This window comes from Nerophis ophidion, linkage group LG20 (assembly GCF_033978795.1).
Source record: "Nerophis ophidion isolate RoL-2023_Sa linkage group LG20, RoL_Noph_v1.0, whole genome shotgun sequence".
Lineage (NCBI taxonomy): Eukaryota > Metazoa > Chordata > Actinopteri > Syngnathiformes > Syngnathidae > Nerophis > Nerophis ophidion.
Window position 1 is genome coordinate 1,898,257 of NC_084630.1, and position 6,897 is coordinate 1,905,153.

Sequence of the window (6,897 nt, forward strand, 5' to 3'; positions counted from 1 at the left end):
TTATTTGTATTTTTTTGTAATTGGTTTTTAATTTTTGTTATTTACTTCAAGTTATTACAGCATGTCTCTATTTACGTATTCATTTAACTTATTTAAATTAATTTTGACCAAAGGGGGCGCATTTCAATTTCTTACACATACTTGTTATTTCATATGTTAACCAAACTTTTCAAACCAACACAGTCAATTTGAAAAATCCCTCCTTTTTGGGACCACCCGACTTTTGTCAGATTTCACCACCAGGGGTGCAAATGAGACATTCTCTATTAGATGCAATGCTTCTCCGAATTGGGACCATGATTTATGTCCTCACTTCTTCACACCTCCTCATATGGACGCTACTTTTCCTTCTTGATGTCTCAAGAAGGGTAGAAATACAAGAAAACACACACACACACACACACACACACACACACACACACACACACACACACACACACACACACACACACACACACACACACTCTTGTACTTCATACCTTCTGGAGACCTCCGAAAAAAAGTACTCAACAGTTCCAATTTTACAAGAAAAGGTTACATTTATATGAAAAGTCGTAATTATACTCGACAAAAGTCAAAATTTTGTAAGAAAACTGAAAAATGTTGGCAATATTATCGTAATAATCGTAATTTAACTCGACAAAATCATGACCAAAAAAAAAGTCATAAATGTCACTATTTTACAAGAACAACCAAAATATTGGGAATATTTTGACAAAAGCCACAATTTAATTACAAATGTCACCATTTTGCATCAAAACGTAATAATATAACACAAAAAACTAATAATTTTACGAGAAAATATTGCAACATTACAGAAAAATTAGAAATTGTTAGCAATTTTATTAAAAAAAGGCGACACATTGTGAGAAAAAGACAGCTTTTAGTCAATTTATTTTTATTTTTTTGTAATTGTTTTTTAATCCTCATTATTTACTTCAAGTCATTACAGTATGTCTCTATTTAAGTATTTTTATTTTATATTTTAATAAATTTTGACCAAAGGGGGCGCATTTCAATTTCTTACACACACTTGTTATTTCATATGTTAACCAAACTTTTCAAACCTCACTTGTTCACACCTCCTCATATGGACGGTACTTTTCCTTGTTGATGTCTCAAGAAGGGTAAAAAAACACACACACACACACACACACACACACACACACACACACACACACACACACACACACACACACACACACACACATTCTTGTACTTCATACCTTCTGGAGACCTCCGAAAAAAAGTACTCAACAGTCGCAATTTTACAAGAAAAGGTTACAATTTTATGAAAAGTCGTAATTATACTCGACAAAAGTCACAATTTTGTAAGAAAACTGAAAAATGTAGACAATGTTATCATAATAATCGGAATTTAACTTGGCGAAATTATGACCCCCCAAAAAATCATATATGTCACTATTTTACAAGAACAATCAAAATATTGGGAATATTTTGACAAAAGTCACAATTTTAAGACAAAAATGTCCCCATTTTGCATCAAAATGTAATATAACAAAAAAAACTAATAATTTTACGAGAAAACATTGCAACATTACAGAAAAATGAGAAATTGTTAGCAATTTTATTAAAAAAAAAGGCGACACATTGTGAGAAAAAGACTGCTTTTAATTTATTTGTATTTTTTTGTAATTGGTTTTTAATTTTTGTTATTTACTTCAAGTTATTACAGTATGTCTCTATTTACGTATTCATTTAACTTATTTAAATTAATTTTGACCAAAGGGGGCGCATTTCAATTTCTTACACATACTTGTTATTTCATATGTTAACCAAACTTTTCAAACCAACACACAGTCAATTTGAAAAATCCCTCCTTTTTGGGACCACCCGACTTTTGTCAGATTTCACCACCAGGGGTGCAAATGAGACATTCTCTATTAGATGCAATGCTTCTCCGAATTGGGACCATGATTTATGTCCTCACTTCTTCACACCTCCTCATATGGACGCTACTTTTCCTTCTTGATGTCTCAAGAAGGGTAGAAATACAAGAAAACACACACACACACACACACACACACACACACACACACACACACACACACACACACACACACACACACACACACACACACACACACACACACACACACACACACTCTTGTACTTCATACCTTCTGGAGACCTCCGAAAAAAAGTACTCAACAGTTCCAATTTTACAAGAAAAGGTTACATTTATATGAAAAGTCGTAATTATACTCGACAAAAGTCAAAATTTTGTAAGAAAACTGAAAAATGTTGGCAATATTATCATAATAATCGTAATTTAACTCGACAAAATCATGACCAAAAAAAAAGTCATAAATGTCACTATTTTACAAGAACAACCAAAATATTGGTAATATTTTGACAAAAGCCACAATTTAATTACAAATGTCACCATTTTGCATCAAAACGTCATAATATAACACAAAAAACTAATAATTTTACGAGAAAATATTGCAACATTACAGAAAAATGAGAAATTGTTAGCAATTTTATTAAAAAAAGGCGACACATTGTGAGAAAAAGACTGCTTTTAGTTCATTTATTTGTATTTTTTTGTAATTGGTTTTTAATTTTTGTTATTTACTTCAAATCATTACAGCATGTCTCTATTTAAGTATTTTTATTTTATTTGATATTTTAATACATTTTGACCAAAGGGGGCGCATTTCAATTTCTTACACACACTTGTTATTTCATATGTTAACCAAACTTTTCAAACTTCACTTGTTCACACCTCCTCATATGGACGCTGCTTTTTCTTGTTGATGTCTCAAGGGTAAAAACACACACACACACACACACACACACACACACACACACACACACACACACACACACACACACACACACACACACACACACACACACACACACACGGAATGAGGCAGACCCTGAAAAGCACCATCACATGTTTCCAGACCCCCTCAAGTGAATTTGCATGATGCCCTTGTCTCCCCCTAACTTACCAGAGGACATTTAAATGCGACTAACAGGCCATTCCTGCAGCAGTTTAGGCATAAAAATGGCTTTGCGCCTCCCCCTCCCCCGACTCGGGGGCCCCGACAGTCCAGTCCCCGTCCTAATTGAGTCAGCTGCTCAGACCTTATCGTATCAGCCTTTCTAATTGAGCCGAGACAACGCGCCAGGAGCTTGACAAAAGTTATTAATTTTCACTTTGTCCGAGGCTCTGTCCCAATTAGGTCCCCTGGCTGGGGCCGACAGGGCGGCTAACGCGATTACAGGACAAGCTTATTAGTCTGTGGGAGCGCTGGAAGGACCCCCGAAATGAGAGCGCCGCACACCACCGGGAGGGCGATTACCGCCGACTCGCCGGCAGCGTCCGCACGCCTTTAGTTTAACTTATTTCTGATCGCTCATCTTAAGCATCGCGAGGAAAAAAGTCCTGCCCGGCCGCTAATAAACAGCCTTCGGTGTCACGAGCGCCAGTCAGCAGTGGCGATGGAGTCGGATGGGCGGAGGAGAGAGAGAGAGAAAAGATGCGAGGCGGAGCACGGGCAAGAGTTCATCACACGCCAGCAGCCATGGCATCAGTCCAGTCCAGTCCTGGCACGCGGGCCACGTCGCACTGAACTCGGGAGGTGATTGGACCCGCTCCAGGGGGAAGACATTAAGTACCATCGCCACAAGTCCACCGGAGTTTTACTTTACTTCTGCTCGGGTTCTTTCTGTACTGGCATGGAGACACTTCCACTGCTCCTCCGCTTTTATTGTGAAACTTTTTTTAAACCAGGCGGAACAGGATTGCAGTGGAACCTGGTTTTAGGAACACCTCTTACACACATCATTTACAAACTGTTACGACTCGGAGTAAGGTAGAGGACCCAGATGCAGAGAAGAAGTTCCAAAAAAATAAAGCTTTTATTTTGAAACAACTTTTTACCTCCAATGCGAAAAAAGGTTTTTCACAAGAATAATCGACACGTGGAAAAATAAATCCGAAGATAAAATCCATCATCATCTTCCGCTTATCCGAGGTCGGGTCGCGGGGGCAACAGCCTAAGCAGGGAAACCCAGACTTCCCTCTCCCCAGCCACTTCGCCTAGCTCTTCCCGGGGGATCCCGAGGCGTTCCCAGGCCAGCCGGGAGACATAGTCTTCCCAACGTGTCCTGGGTCTTCCCCGTGGCCTCCTACCGGTTGGATATGCCCTAAACACCTCCCTAGGGAGGCGTTCGGGTGGCATCCTGACCAGATGCCCGAACCACCTCATCTGGCTCCTCTCCATGTGGAGGAGCAGCGGCTTTACTTTGAGTTCCTCCCGGATGGCAGAGCTTCTCACCCTATCTCTAAGGGAGAGACCTGGAAACTCATTTGGGCCGCTTGTACCCGTGATCTTATCCTTTCGGTCATGACCCAAAGCTCATGACCATAGGTGAGGATGGGAACGTAGATCGACCGGTAAATTGAGAGCTTTGCCTTCCGGCTCAGCTCCTTCTTCACCACAACGGATCGATACAACGTCCGCATTACTGAAGACGCCGCACCGATCCGCCTGTCGATCTCACGATCCACTCTTCCCTCACTCGTGAACAAGACTCCTAGGTACTTGAACTCCTCCACTTGGGGCAGGGTCTCCTCTCCACCCTTTTCCGGGCGAGAACCATGGACTCGGACTTGGAGGTGCTGATTCTCATTCCGGTCGCTTCACACTTGGCTGCAAACCGATCCAGTGAGAGCTGAAGATCCCGGTCAGATGAAGCCATCAGGACCACATCATCTGCGAAAAGCAGAGACCTAATCCTGCGGTCACCAAACCGGAACCCCTCAACGCCTTGACTGCACCTACAAATTCTGTCCATAAAAGTTATGAACAGAATCGGTGACAAAGGACAGCCTTGGCGGAGTCCAACCCTCACTGGAAATGTGTTCGACTTACTGCCGGCAATGCGGACCAAGTTCTGACACTGATCGTACAGGGAGTGGACTATGTTCTGGCACTGATCATACAGGGAGCGGACTATGTTCTGACACTGATCATACAGGGAGCGGACTATGTTCTGACACTGATCATACAGGGAGTGGACTATGTTCTGGCACTGATCATACAGGGAGCGGACTATGTTCTGGCACTGATCATACAGGGAGCGGACTATGTTCTGACACTGATCATACAGGGAGGGGACTATGTTCTGACACTGATCATACAGGGAGCGGACTATGTTCTGACACTGATCATACAGGGAGCGGACTATGATCTGACACTGATCATACAATGAGTGGACTATGTTCTGACACTGATCATACAGGGAGCGGACTATGTTCTGACACTGATCATACAGGGAGTGGACTATGTTCTGACACTGATCATACAGGGAGTGGACTATGTTCTGACACTGATCATACAGGGAGCGGACTATGTTCTGACACTGATCATACAGGGAGTGGACTATGTTCTGACACTGATCATACAGGGAGTGGACTATGTTCTGACACTGATCATACAGGGAGTGGACTATGTTCTGACACTGATCATACAGGGAGTGGACTATGTTCTGACACTGATCATACAGGGAGTGGACTATGTTCTGACACTGATCATACAGGGAGCGGACCGCCACAATAAGACAGTCCGGTACCCCATACTCTCTGAGCACTCCCCACAGGACTTCCCGAGGGACACGGTCCAATGCCTTCTCCAAGTCCACAAAGCACATGTAGACTGGTTGGGCAAACTCCCATGCACCCTCAAGAACCCTGCCCAGAGTATAGAGCTGGTCCACAGTTCCACCACCAGGAAGATAAAATCACTCCACAAAAATAAAGAGGAATTCTAATCTAAGGAAATTCTAACAAAAAAAGAATATTAATAAGAATAAACGAAAAGCGCTCCAACAGGAGGAAAAAACACCAAAACGAGCTATAACATGATGTAAGTGTACATTAGCTATATTAGCCTACTATCAAAGGATGACACAAATCTTCGTTGACAGAAATGCTGTATTTTAATTCTAATTTTACACATTTTTGTAACATTTGAAATCATTAGTAAAAGAGGGGCTTTTCACAGGATGAGATAACTTCTGGAAACTACCGGCTCAGAATGGCCAAAGTTATAGATGTGTGTGTCCAAGTTGAAGGAAACAGCAGGCTGTCTTCTTCTCATGGATTTATTACAATGTTTGCAAGCTGGAGCACGTTTGCTGTGGTCTGGAACAACATGGCATACAAACAGCTATCTGAAATCCAGCCAATATTACATACAGATAATGTGTCATGAGACAATGGAACATTGAATGAGCTGAAATATACCTAGAAATGAGACATAATGATGCAATATGTGTTACAGGGTCGATTATATAATGTAAATAATGGGTCTTATAATGTAGTATTATTTTCATAATTACAAGGGCGGTATAGCTCGGTTGGTAGAGCGGCCGTGCCATCAACTTGAGGGTTCCAGGTTCGATCCTCGCTTCCGCCATCCTAGTCACTGCCGTTGTGTCCTTGGGCAAGACACTTTACCCACCTGCTCCCAGTGCCACCCACACTGCTTTAAATGTAACTTAGATATTGGGTTTCACTATGTAAAGCGCTTTGAGTCACTAGAGAAAAGCGCTATATAAATATAATTCACTTCACTTATATATAAACACTAACTATAAATTAAAGCTGCAAGCAGCGTTGGTCGGGTTCGCCTTTGGCTGCTGGCCACCCAACCCAAGCCCTGGTCTAAGTCAGACCTACATAGAGGATTTAGTTTCATGTCTGTATGACATTCCTAACAGAAGTTACAAGCAGTTTTGTTTGGGATTTTCCTAGGGGGCATTAGAGCGCAATTTTAATTTTTTTTTTTTTTTTTTTTTTTATTGGATAGCAATTTTTGCCAGTCCTGATATGTGTGTAAAATTGGGTGAGTTTTGAAA